Source organism: Hermetia illucens, chromosome 6 (genome assembly GCF_905115235.1).
Source record: "Hermetia illucens chromosome 6, iHerIll2.2.curated.20191125, whole genome shotgun sequence".
Lineage (NCBI taxonomy): Eukaryota > Metazoa > Arthropoda > Insecta > Diptera > Stratiomyidae > Hermetia > Hermetia illucens.
In genome coordinates this window covers 78500854-78514719 of record NC_051854.1, presented here as the reverse complement: position 1 = coordinate 78514719, position 13866 = coordinate 78500854, and the positions used below count along the sequence as shown (strand labels likewise).

Below are 13866 nucleotides of genomic sequence, written 5' to 3'. Positions count from 1 at the left end.
TGAAGCTTCAAGCTTCCGGTTTCCCGACTTGTTCATGAATAGTCCCGAATAGTCATTAGACTGTACGTGACAGTCTGAATAAATTGCTTCTCGTTATTTTAGGCATTTAAAATACCGCAGCCATTATTGCAAAACGAAATATGTGCACACGGAAAGGGACAATTGTTCAGCCAATTACTTTGGCTGCCAGGGACTCAGTGAATTTAGCTAATGGGAAACACTGCGAAAATGATTGAGAGCCATAAGCGATGATTGTTGTACCCAGTCACTTAATTTCCCTTATCAAGAGAAAAGTTTAATACAAAGAGAGCCCCTGTAAGACAGTAAACCAGAAAAGTGCATAACCGCATGATTGATCTTCAGGGTTAAAAAACAGGGAAAATAAAAGACCGAATTTCGCCACAACGTCAATCATGAGCACGGCAATAGAGGACTACATTTAAATTAGTACCAACAGTATTCATCATCATCATCAACGGCGCAACAACCGGTATCCGGTCTAGGGATGCCTTAATAAGGAACTCCAGACATCCCGGTTTTGCGCCGAAGTCCACCGATTCGATATCCCTAAAAGCTGTCTGGCGTCCTGGCCTACGCCATCGCTCCATCTTAGGCAGGGTCTGCCTCGTCTTCTCTTTCTACCATAGATATTGCCCTTATAGACTTTCCGAGCTGGATCGTTCTCATCCATACGGATTAAGTGACCCGCCCACCGTAACCTATTGAGTCGGATTTTATCCACAACTTGACAATCATGGTGTCGCTCATAGATTTCGTCGTTATCTAGGCTACGGAATCGTCCATCCTCATGTAGGGGGCCAAAAATTCTTCGGAGGATTCTTCTCTCGAACGCGGCCAAGAGTTCGCAATTTTTCTTGCTAAGAACCCAAGTTTCCGAGGAATAAATGAGAACTGGCAAGATCATTGTCTTGTACAGTAAGAGCTTTGACCCTATGGTGAGACGTTTCGAGCGGAACTGTTTTTGTAAGCTGAAATAGGCTCTGATGGCTAATAACAACCGTGCGCGGATTTCATCATCGTAGCTGTTATCGGTTGTGATTTTTGAGCCTAGATACGAGAAGTTGTAGTCTTCTATCTTTATTCTTCCCGTTTGACCAGTGCGGTTTGATGTTGTTGATTGGTTGGTTTTTGGCGCTGACGTTGCCAACTATATTTTGTCTTGCCTTCATTGATGTACAGCCCAAGATCTCGCACCGCCGACTCGATCTGGATGAAGGCAGTTTGTATGTCTCGGGTCGTTCTTTCCATGATGTTGACATCATCAGCATAGGCCAGTAGTTGGGTGGACTTAAAAAGGATCGTATCGTTTTCATTTGCGTCAGCATCCCGGATCACTTTTTCCAGGGCCAAGTTACAGAGGGCGCATGATAGGGCATCTCCTTGTCAAATGGTCTTGAGGGTGATCCTTCTGCTTTTATCTGACCTCTCACATTGGTCGGGGTCACCCCAGTCAGTCTTACTAATTTCGTCGGGATACCGAATTCTCTCATGCCGTATACAGTTTTACCCTGGCTATGCTATCATAGGCGGCTTTAAAGTCGATGAAAAAATGGTTGTACTGATGTCCATATTCCAACAGTTTTTCCGTCACTTGTCGCAGAGAGAAAATCTGATCTGTTGCTGACTTGCCTTTAGTGAAGTCTCTTTGGTATGGGCAAATGAGCGTATGGGGCTATCCAACCTAGCAAGATAGCGGAGAATATCTTATAGATGGTACTCAGCAACGCGATACCTCTATAATTGCTGCACTGCGTGGTATCCCCCGTTTTATATATGAGACAGATAATACCTCTTTGCCAGTCGTCAGGCATTGATTCGCTGTCCCACATCTTGAGCACAGGTTGATGAACCACTTAATGTAATTGGTCGCCTCCATATTTAACCAATTCGGCTGTAATTCCATCGGCTCTAGGCGACTTATGATTTTTAATCCGATGAATTGCACGGACTGTTTCTTCTATACTTTACAGTGGCAGCATTTGTCCATCGGCTTCAGTTGGCGGGACCTCCAATTCGCCGATGTTCTGGTTGTTCAGTAGTTCATCACAGTACTCAAACCATCGCTTTAACATGCCCATTCTGTCGAAAATTTCCCTCTTTGTCTCGGCAGGATGAACATCGAGGTGTGTAAGGCCACTAGTATTGCACCAGAGATTTGAGAGTTACCACGCTCCAGAGCATGGGGAAATTTAGATAAAAAAAAAAGAAACGGCGGATAATCAATAGCGAAAAGGTAGGAACTCCAAAGTAAAAAGGAACAGTGAAGGGATCAAGGTCAAAGACCGATTTGGTTTGTCAACCCCTTGATGAAGAAGAAGAAGGAATCTCTTGCAGGGAAGTCATTGTGCCTACAGGCCCAATTCAATGAAGGTTGACAAATACCTGGACAGGTCTACTTTTCGTCTACTATTCGTAAATAAAACTAGGCTAGAAGAGGTATTATGCAACTCTACAGAATCGGAATCGCAGTGAAAACGAATTATGGCCGTTTTCCTACTAAACTCTAAGAACTCTCCCCTAATCAGAATAAATGGAGGTCGGTCCAATGTTAAGCAAATGAAACAGAACACCGAAACAAAGTCTAACAAAACATCTCGAAACGAGGTCTCCTCTTGATCAGAAAGTCCAATGGCGACGAGTCGTAAACCACCATTGTTCGTTCACGACCTTGTCTTCGTTAGTCTTCTTCTCCGGCAAGAACTTACCTCTAAATGCTTCAAGTTTCTACCTATTCCGATTACGCTAACAAAGAGGAAAACTAAAGACAAAACGCCACACATCCGAGAACCCCAAAACCACTAGGTTTTAAGGGCATTTCGCCTGCACAATTTTCTAAACCAGGTCGACTAATATGAAGATGGTACCCCGCCCAGTAGAATAGAATGTATGATTGATGAGCGTGCAAAATAGACGGAATTAGAAGCAGAACCACCGCAACCCGTCAGATGTTTATGAAAGCAGTGTTAAATGCAGAAACTTGAGCGAACCTATCTTCTCGGGATTTGCATTTTAAATACGTACACACATCTATGCATATTTTTTATTCGTCATATTATAATCGTATTCCTCCTTGGCTGCTCGTGTGATGACTACTATCAGCCTATGATATCTTGGTGTAACGGAACAGGCAATCCATTATCATGTTTTCTACACAGTCAGCAATTTAGTGTTGCTCCAAGAACGGCCATTGGAACATTTTAGTGTGGTTTACCTTAGCGCATTCTGTGCGCTGTATGACTTTCAAATTAGCTAACTCATCATAATTTTTATCTTTTTGTTTGGATGTTTGGTCGTTACATTCGCTTCATTCTGGGTGAATCGACGGGGATTGATTCTTTTTCTCAGTCCCGAATGGTTCTCATTTTAGCAATGTGCGAAAAACAGAGGAGCATGGATAAGGAAAAAAGGCAGAACTGTTATGCTGCTACTTTTTTTTTTTAAACAAAAAGAAAAAGATAATTTTCCCCGTGTTGAACAATTCACAACTTAGAACGTTCAACTTAGAACCCTACAGTGCGGGAAACGGTTAAGATGGAGAAGTTACTAAATGGCTACTTCTGTTTTTTCTCAACAAGAGATAGTGGTTTATTTACAATGATAATAGGTAATACAATTTAATGATCCGTTAGATCGGTTAGTATTTGATTGGCTTCAATGGAGTTCTTTGTTCCATTGGACTCTAATTGAGTTTCAAATAGGGAGGAGTGACTGGGCTTTCACCAAAGTGTAAAAAGGTATCTTGGTATGATTTGGCCAGAGTATGACATGTAAAGCATCAAAACTCATTTCTCTTCTCGTGGAATAACTGTCTTTTCTGATGCCAATTAATATTAGCAGCCTCGAACGCAATGCATTAAAAGTGGCGCAGCCTGAAGTGGACCATAGTTAAGAAAAAGGTAAGCGGGACAACTATCGACACAAACTAGTTCAGAAGCCAAGTCATTGATAACAACAGCAAAAAGTTCGCTTCGCAGATTCATATTCTCCACAGGGTTGAAACAGATCCCGGTTTGAAATAGCTTAGAAATCATGGGACCCAAATGAGCGAATATGAAAAAGAGGGTTGTTTCTGCAATGAGGACACCATAATGCCATTATTATAACTTACTCCTAAGTGAACGAATTCATTTCAATCAAAAGTAAGGATTCGAAAAGATTAGCGCCAAGTAACCGTTCCGAGCGAACCAAGGGTCAGGTCGAAGTAGAGATCATTAAGGAGTCAGACGTAAAACGCCGCAAGTCGGAAAACCGGAAGCTTGACGCTTCAGTTATAAAAGGTTTTGTGTTCCCTTTGTGAGGAGAATGCCGCAGTTCTCCATTGGCCGATAGCATTGACGCAAGATATTTAAATTGCTCAGTGCGGTCAACTGCAGTTTTTCTTTTGGGGGTTAGGGTAGGTGAATGCATTAACGCACGCAGTGAACTCCCGGTTCGGTACGACGTCGGACTACCAACTAAACACCTTTCCATCGTCAGAGAGCTAGACTGGAACCGTTTGTCGCATTACTTCGGGCTAGTCCCCGAAATCTCCTGACTTGCGGAGCCTTCAAATCAGGGAATTCTTTTCATCAACGAGAAGGGCTCGAACTTAATGGGCAACACGGCTCCACCTGTCAACACTCCTCACCATCTGTTCGACAATGTTGTCTGGAGAGAGCTGCTGACGAACCCCATCCGACCTTCCACAAGAAAAAAAAGTCTGGTGGGCGTCGTCCATAACTCCATTGCAAAACACACAATCCGAAGATCGCGCCTTTCCAATCTTGTGCAGATAAGACATGCCCAGTTAAAAATTGCGTAAGGAAATAGTCTTTCACCATGCTTCCGATTCGGCCACGCACTTAAGTTGCCGGTGAGCCGCGCATCTGCCTCTAGTTTCATTTCGCCACGAGAGTTGCCACTCGTCTAGAGTCTGTTGCCGTTCTTCGCGAGCAACCACCTCCCTTGCGCTTGTATATGGCTTGACGCTCCTTAGCAAGAAGGGAAACGGGGATGACTCCCGCGATCACCATCACGGCCGGTTCAGAGACGCGAAAGCTCGCCGTCTCTGTACTTGTGCGAGACGTTTACGATATACCTCCTTGTTAAGAGCGTCAGCCCATACCTCTGCGCCGTAGAGCAGGGCAGACTGCGTTGAACTCATTAGGAGACGTCGCCTGCTAGACGTAGGACCCCCAATGTTTGCCATTAGCCTACTTAATGCCGAAACTCCAGCTACAGCCTTGTTCGCTGCTGCTTTGATTTGCTCAAAAAGCTCATCTTTGAGTCAAGAGTCAACCCGAGGTACTTTACCGCTGATTTTGAGTCGATATAGGACGCAGGGTCGGAATTCTCTTTTTAGTCAGGATGACTACTTCGGTTTTTTCCAGTGCAAGGTTGAAACCATGAGTAGTCATCCCTCCGCTTACCCGTCGCATCAATATGCTGAGTCTGCTTTGCGCCTGTTCGACAGGGCGTCCAGCAACAAGGGCTGCAACATCATCTGCATCTGACCAAGCACGACTCTTCTGGCATGTTGAGTTTAAGTAGACTATCATAGGTAGCGTTCAGAGGTCCGGCCCTAGGATGGATCCCTGTGCTACCCCCGACCTGACCCTGACGGAACTATCCGTAAGAGATAGTTCGGCACGTTGAAAATATTGTCTAGTGTGCCAAGTCTACTTCTGATGAGCTTTTCGAGTACTTTCCCAGCAGTGTCAAGCATACATAGTGGGCGGTATGAAGACGGCAATTTGGGGTCGCCTTTCCCTTTATGGATCAGCGCAAGCCTCGCAACCTTCCAACGAGCAGGAAAAATGCCATCTTTCAGGCAAGCGTTGAATGTGCCTAGCAGTAGGTCTGGCCGGTGTTGGAATACCAGTTTGTATACCGCTGCTGGAATACCACCGGGTCCTGGCGCCCTCTTGATTTTCATAGAGAGGACTTCCTGTTCCAACTCTTTTATAGAGAAAAGTAAACAGCCTCTAGGCTCTCCACGCCGACGTCATCATCCCATACGGGGTGCGCAGGGAAGAGTGCCCTTACAATGTGGTCCATCTGCTCGGCCTTAAGTGAACAGGATTTCCGCAGAGCCCCGATTTTTTGGGTTACCAGTTTGTAACTGAGTCCCCATGGATCCCCATTCACCCCGTCGACCAGATCTTGCCAGCAGCGAGCTTTAATCTTGTTTATTGCGCTGCGGAGTCTCTTTTTGGCTGATTTGTACTCCGTCATTATGGTACATGCCTCCTCCCGCTCGCCTAGACGTTGTGTTAAGCGACGGAGCCTGTGACACTCCTTTCGGAGCTCTGCGATTTCCACTATCCACCAATACATGGAAGGTTTGCCGCACCTCGATGCTTTCCTGGGCATGGAGGCTCCGCAGACCGTCGTTATCAGGTTCATAACTGAATTTACGACAGAGTCAGCTGCGGCGCAATCGCGCCCAGGGTTTCGACAAACTTCCCGGTGTTCACTTTGGCGACGTTCCATGCACAGAAAGATCGCCGAGGTGGCGCACACCGAGATTTTATGTCCACCACTTCGAAAGCAATGTACTGTTGGTCACTTGCCGAGAAGTCTTCCAGAACTCGCCACTCGTCCACCAGCGACACCAGTGATTCCGACGCGAAGGTTACGTCTGGAATGCTTCCCTCGCAGCCCAGGCGCCGGAACGTTAGGGTGGATCCGGTGTTTAGAACTACCAGCCCTGTTCTCGCCATTTCCAGAATTCGTTTCGTATCATTCGGCGTAAGATAGACACTAAAAAACGTTATCCCTGAACACTGAATCCAGAGAAAGCCGCCCCCTCGGCCTTGGGCAAGAACACTAAGGAGGGTGCCGTCCAGAACCCAGATGGCATCGGTACCTGATATGTCAGGGTGCCATGAAACTGGCCCCTTGTTTTGGTACTGCTCACTGATGAGTACTAAATCAGCTTTGGTCTCCACAGCGAACTGCGCTAGCAACTCGTGAGCGGTTGCCCTTCGATGCATATTGATTTGTAAGATGCGAATCATGTTGACCGTGTCCTAGCTCTTCCCAGTTCTTCTCTGAAATCTGGACACCGCCCCGATCCCACGTGTGTGCAACACTCTCATCAGTCGCGCCACAGTCCCTGCATAGGACGCAGCTTTCCTTTTCATTGCAGCTGTTCGCTTTATGGCCTGCCTGACCGCACTTACGGCATGTTGCCCTTGTGTCAGGTCCCCGACAGTTTGCAGATGCGTGCCCATAATCCAAACATGTGTAACATTTGGTTGGGGCGGCCAGAATTCGTATCCTACACACTACCCAACCACTTCTTATTTTCCCGCCGTTTAGAAGCTTCCTCGCGGATTGCTCGGCAACTTCCACCACAGCGAGTTTTTGGCCTCGGGAGTCCGCAGAGGTGATACCAATCCGGACATTGGTTACCTCTGGACATTCGCGTTTGATGGCCTCTTCTACCTCGTTCTTTTCTATGACACAGTCAAGGCCTCGGATTTCCAAAGAACACGTGGGTTCCAGGCTGGAAACCAAAGCTTTTTCTCCCAGAAGCCCCTGCTTCACAGAACGTGACTTTATTTATAGTCTTCGGGCCTAGTTCGACTAGGACTCCACCATCCTTCGTTTTACGAATGGAAGCCACTTCTGCTCCGTTATTTCCAGGTTTAATCTTGTAACGGATTTCACTGAGAACTTCGTTAAAAGTCTTGTCTTCCGTTGACTTAATAAGCGAAGCTGAGGATCTAGTTCTCCTTCGTCTCCTCACCATTTCTTTTGCTCCTCCGTCCTTCGTGTCCGCTTTAATTTTAGGCAGAGGTTTTTCTGATGGCGCGACGTATTGTTGTCTCTTGTTCCTCTTCGCTTTCTTCTTTTGGGCCCTGGAGAGTGCCTGAGTGAAGTCTCCTTCAGATGTCCCTTCCTCCTTTCGTTTTTTACCAAGTTCGCTCTGCAATGCGCTGTCAGCGATCCGTTTGGTACTCGTAGTGTTCTCGTCGGTTGTTTGTGTTTCCTGCGGATTTTGTCTTACTTTCCATGTCTGCCTATAGTACGAAATCCTGTCCAGGAGCTCCTCCAGTTCCATTAGCCCGTTTTTCACCCCCTTGCCGACGTTTTTCTGGAGGAACCTCGCAGATCGCATGTGCTTCACAACTGCCGTGCATTTCTTAATAAGCCTTTCCTCTGCATCTTGCGCTAGAGTAGTCGACAGTCCTTCCACTCGGCTTATATTCGAAACCATTTGATTAGTTTCGGCAGTTTCCACTGTGCCTCTTTCCGCAATTATAGCACTGTGTGGTATCGTCCGGGTTCCTATCTGCGTTGCAGGTGCCGCATCACTTTGCGAGTCCCTCTCTCCGTCTGCGCGTGCCGATGTCTCGTCGGGTATTTCAGCCCTTGTTGCATCCTTCGCTGGGCGCATTTTCATGCTGCGAATAAACGCAGCCAGCTCAGTCTCCACTTCCACTATTTCCTCGTTTCGTTTGTTTTAATTCTCCATTTAAGTTTTTTCTGCAGTAACCTGATTAGAACTGAGCGAATTAAATATCTCGGGTCAATGTTATTAGCCAATGGAGAATAGCGTAATGAAATTGTTTCACGCATTAACGCGACCTGGCTGAAGTGGCGTGGTCTCCTTTGTGATCGACGACAATGTCGCCCGTCTGCCGCTCTCTATGGTTCTGAGTGTTGACCGACTATAAAAAACAATGAACAGCGTCTTGCGGTAATGGAGACGAAGATGTTGCACTGGACTAGTGCCGTGACACGTTTTGATTACATCCGAAATGAGGACATCCTTGATCGATATGGGGTTGCACCGATCGTGGAGAAACTCCGAGGAAGGTGTCTTCGATGATACGGTCACGTAATTCGCGTTAACGAGAATTCACTTACCAAGATTGCTCTGAACATCGAAATCAAGGTAAGCGACCAAAAGGCCGGCCGAAGCAATGGTGGCTTGATACGCTGGATGGGGATTTAAAAGCCTCAAGATTGCACCCAGATCAGGCATTCGATAGAGCTAAATGGCGAAACCGATCAGGGCGCGTCGACCCCGCTTGTGAACGGGACAAAGGCTAAAAAAAAAGAAGAAGATTCCGAACTCCCTTAAGTTCATCAGAAGCTCGTCTGATTTTGCATTAATGTAGGCTTCAATATGGATATACTGGAAAGTTTGGTGGAAATCCTACCATTGCTAACAAAGTTGTCTCTTTTACGTCAAGTTGGTACTTCGTAAAAGGTAAAATGTCAGTATCACATCCAATTTAATATCGGGTACGTTCAACGTAAATACACTACGAGCTATGAATATTACTATATAAAAGATCAACAAAACTTTTCATATCTGAAGCGCCGAGCTTCCGAGTTTCCGACTTTTCAAACTATTACTTAGAGTATCAAGAAGAAGGCGACATCTAAGATGGTGCACAAGGATAGATGCGACCCAATAGAGGTTGGGAATGTCCATATTTTGTTCGTAATGGGAGTAAATTTATCCTGTGACTTTTAAGGTTTTGTGTAAACTAAAACCTTATTAAAATCTGTTTACTGTCTGTCTGTCCGTCCGTCACACGCATTTTTCTCTGGCTTATTAATTGATTAATTGGTATGAGCAGTTGATGTTGTACACTCCCGTACCTTTAATCCTCAGCAATGGATCTGAAATGAGAACAAACAAAACGCAGGTTTTAATTTTGAATCTAACAATATCGAAATCTAAAGAAGAAATAAATCTTTTCCAAGATATTTATATAAAAAGATCTTTTTTAATTCAAATTCTAGAAGCAGTTGTCGATAAAAAATGCAAGTGTGAGAAAATACTGCAAAAATTGGCCAGAATGGAATTTTTCGCCAAGTCACATGAGTCACAATAATGGGATCAAGGGTACGAATGCACGTGAGAAAGCTAACAAGGCGTCTTCTGCTCGATCTTCCAGAACATCACAACAAAACAAATCCGGTTGCCAATAGTCAGAGGAGAGAGCGGAAGAAGTCATATGTGAAAATGCATTTGGTCAGACTCTCAAAACTTCTCAAAAGCTGACTCCATAAACCTCTTAAAATTCAGGGGCAACACGTCTGCAGACTGTCTAGTTTGGCGATGCAAGGTGCATGGATATTTCGGATGCTGCACACCTGTACCAGTGCCACCATGCTGTCCGGCCCATTCTACCTGTGCGCATATAAACCAAATTCAAACGGAATGCAAATAAAATCAAGAAATTCGTTCAAGACTGGCTCTTCAACTTTTAAGCGCCCTAACGAATCCATCCATGTAGAAACATAAAAACTAGCCAGACCAGGCATCTTCGTTTCATCGATGATGGCTTAGAGAGTTTAGGTACGGCCATTATCTAGAAACAAACTACCTAGAATGACCTCGTATGAGCGTAGAATCCCATTACGAGTTCTTCATGGTGAGTTTGGAGATTGCTAATGTTGCTTTGTGGATTATTTGACTCTTAACCTGCAGTCGACGAATGCAGTTCTGTGTGAGATGAGGTGGGTAGGAGCGCACTGGGATCAAAATAGGTGCAGGTGTGTTCACTTCTCAAAAGATTCTATGGGAGAAAGAGGTGCTGGGACTTATTTGTTTAGAAAGTGAGTAGATAAGCACCAATAAGATAATCCGGTCGCTTTTCAATTTTCCTGGAGTTCGGGTTGAAGCCAAATAGTCTTCGAACCACTGCCTCTGCCTTGATGCATTGGACTCAACACTTTCCGAGGCATATCCAAACGTCTTTCAGGTTTCCTCAGTTTTGTTTAATTTACTGTGAATGACTCGTTGAAAATCAGCACTTAGAAGAGGGGTGATCCCCCGTCGGTTGACTGGTTGAAGTTGGGACCGGACGGTTAGTCAAATTGTCGATCGGTGAAGAGCTGAACCGGACACAAATGTCATTAAATGCAGAGTCATCAGTAATTTTCGATTCTTGTAATATGAGTTACCTCAACTCTACGGGGAAATAGAAGAGTATAGTGTGTCGGCTGTCAAGCCTCCGCGGGATCCATGTACATATAAGAGGCGTTCTTAGGTTCGCTATGGGTGCACACGCATTGTACGGTACTTTACAGTATTCTCAACGGTAGTTCTTACTCTAGCCGGAAAGAAGTAAACATGGAAATGTTCTTTTGAGACGTACTAAGAGGAGAGCCTAGAACTAAGGTAGTTATGCTTTTGACCATTCCCGGAGACAGGTTTGATGGAAGGTGAGATGGTACAAGTGATTTCGATATGTATAAAGGCAATTTACCAACCCATTCGTGCTGGTATTTTCGAACGGAAGGTTGGGATCAGGTGAGTGAATGGCCTGAAACTCAGACTGATTGTTACGGAGATGATGACCTTTCCAATGCTAGAAAGGTGCGGATGTTGCAGAAAAGCAAATGTCGTCAAACACTCACTTCGATGAATCATTGACGGTTTGGGACCGAATTCTCGTGGTAAACAATCACAGCCCCATCCTCCCTTCGAAAACTCTCTTGTGAAACATCCAATCGTTTCCGAGAAGATGGTTGTATCTTACACAATTAAAAGTTGAATATTTCATCTTCTCTTCCGTGCAACTTGACACACAATCCTATAATCAAGGGGCCCTTTGTTACGGGTGGCAGTGTAGGTACTATTTTTTCTGGGCCTCAACAAACCTAACACTCCAACACAATTCCGTGGGAAACATTGCGTTCATTTCACACCGGCGTAATTGCACTATCTCAAGGAAAATTTCCGCTTTGAGGGGAACAGGTAGTCCGCCCATTTCCAACCTCAGAGACTTTCTTCTGTATGAGTTTCATCTGGTCTTCTACTCGTGATAACATTGGCCGGGAAATGTAATGAACTGGCAAAGGTAATGAGCTTGAAGTGCACTCAAACGTTGTAGTCTGACGGTGGAAATCAGAAGACAGAAACACGCTGGAACGAGGAAAGCAAAAAAAAAAAACAATTTATTTTTCGTAACTAAATTTTCCCTTTCACTTTACACACATTGCGCGTTCTTGAATGGAAGTCGACATTTTTCATGGATTAGAGCCGTCAGCAGGTCCATTTTCGGCCGAATTAATTTGAAAGACACGAATCCACAAAGAGGGGGCGGACAAACTTGCCATTGATCGCTGCAACCCATTGCCATAATTAGGAAGATTTTTGATTCGATGTCGCAATACTACTGTAATGACTTTTTGGCGATGCACCGTCCATGGAAATCACCGTGTCACACCATTTCCAGGCACGGAAATCTATTTTAATTTTTTTACATGACAAGCAAATTGGAGCCACTTAGAAAAAGCAATTCTTCAGATATTTTTTTTCCTATTTTTCATCGGACTTTCGTGTGATTAGTCTTTTCTTTTTACGCCGACGTGGTTGTTTGTTGATAGAAGAGGCGAGCCTGGTATTACAAAGACTTTATCAATTTCCTGTCATGGAATTTAGCACTTAAAAATTGCGGCAGCGAAAGGTGAAAAACACAACAGCAACGATGATGGCATGTTTTCTGGGTATTTTGGTGGCGTTTGTTTGGAAGTTGACTCTGATAACGGCTGGTGTTGAGTAATTGATGAGGAATTGATAGAGAATATTTGGGCCATTTGTCTTTTTTGATTTCGGGGGTATTGTCACGTTAATAGAGTTTTGATTGGAAATATTGTTTGTTAGACGAGCACGGTGGCAGGGTTTGAAGATAGCCATTGAACAGACTTTAATTTACTATTTAAACAGCTGGCAATGTTACGCGTAACAGGATATAATTCGAGTAAACTCATTAACAACAATGAATACTAATATAGGCTCGTAGGGTTCTTAGCAGTATGCACACTCCGCTAAGATTCTATGTAGTAACCAAACCAAGTCGGGCAACGCTGCCAGTGTGCAACTCGACACTGAGATAATGCAACACCAGGACATCCATTCGCTAACAACACTTACTTCAGGGGAATCAACTAGACAAGCTGCTACATCATACCTCCATAATTTGGAAGATGGCCAACCAATGAAAAATGATTCCCATGATTACTAACCTCCTCCGCCCCACAACTACTCTTGACTGCTCAATCGGGCAATGGTGTTTCCTCAGCCACTGAAGCAACTCCGTTTCGATACGTATTTAGCGTCCCACCACAAATCATCCAGTTGACGATAAACCGACTCCGATGTGTCTCCCCTTCAATGTCCCACCGATAATGGCAATGCAAACCTTATTAAAATCGGTTTATGTCTGTCTGTCGGTCACACGCATTTTTCTCGGAGACGATTACAGCGATTGACACCAAATTTGGTAGAAAGGTGGGAACGCTCACGCATATAGTGAGTTACATCCTTTTACGTCGAAATTAAATAGGGTCCCCATACATGGAAAAGGGGGGTGTAAATTTTTTTCATCAAATATAGTCATTTGGAGTATCAAATTAAAGGTCTCGATTAGTACTTTTCGAAGCCGGTCTTAGTTTTGACATTTGTTAGAAAGTTGGGGAGTGCGGGGGGTTGAAAGTGATCATTCCTTTAAGGGAGCCATTCTCAGAAACTACTTAACCGAAAAATCTGAAAAAAAACAGGAAGCTCCCACTATGTGGTGCCTGGGCTCCGAAATACCTTCCATACTGATATCTGCACAAATATAGTTAATAATAGCGAAATGGCGAAACCGATCACGACAAGTCGACGCCGCTTGTGAACAAGACAAAGGCTGAAGAAAAAGATGAAGAAGAAGGTCCTAATATAGGACAACTTAATGCCCCGTGTCAAGTTCTTGATGTTTTGACATATATTTTGTCTTCCCTCGATTAACTAAACCGAACTTAGTGTGTAAAAGAAGTGCTGTTCCTGTTTACTGGCTTTTATGTTCGCCTTGTACACCAGTAGCATTAATATCGATCGGGAAATATCCG

General features: G+C 44.6%; 1 protein-coding gene across 1 annotated transcript in view; it reads right to left on the bottom strand.

Annotated features, from left to right (window-relative positions):
- The window catches only part of LOC119659140 (uncharacterized protein CG43427), a 501449-nt gene that overhangs the window by 476962 nt on the left and 10621 nt on the right, over window positions 1-13866 (bottom strand). The window contains exon 2 of the mRNA XM_038067074.1: window positions 9622-9642. The gene's annotated coding sequence lies outside the window, so the exon portion shown is untranslated. The remainder of the gene's footprint in view (window positions 1-9621; window positions 9643-13866) is intronic.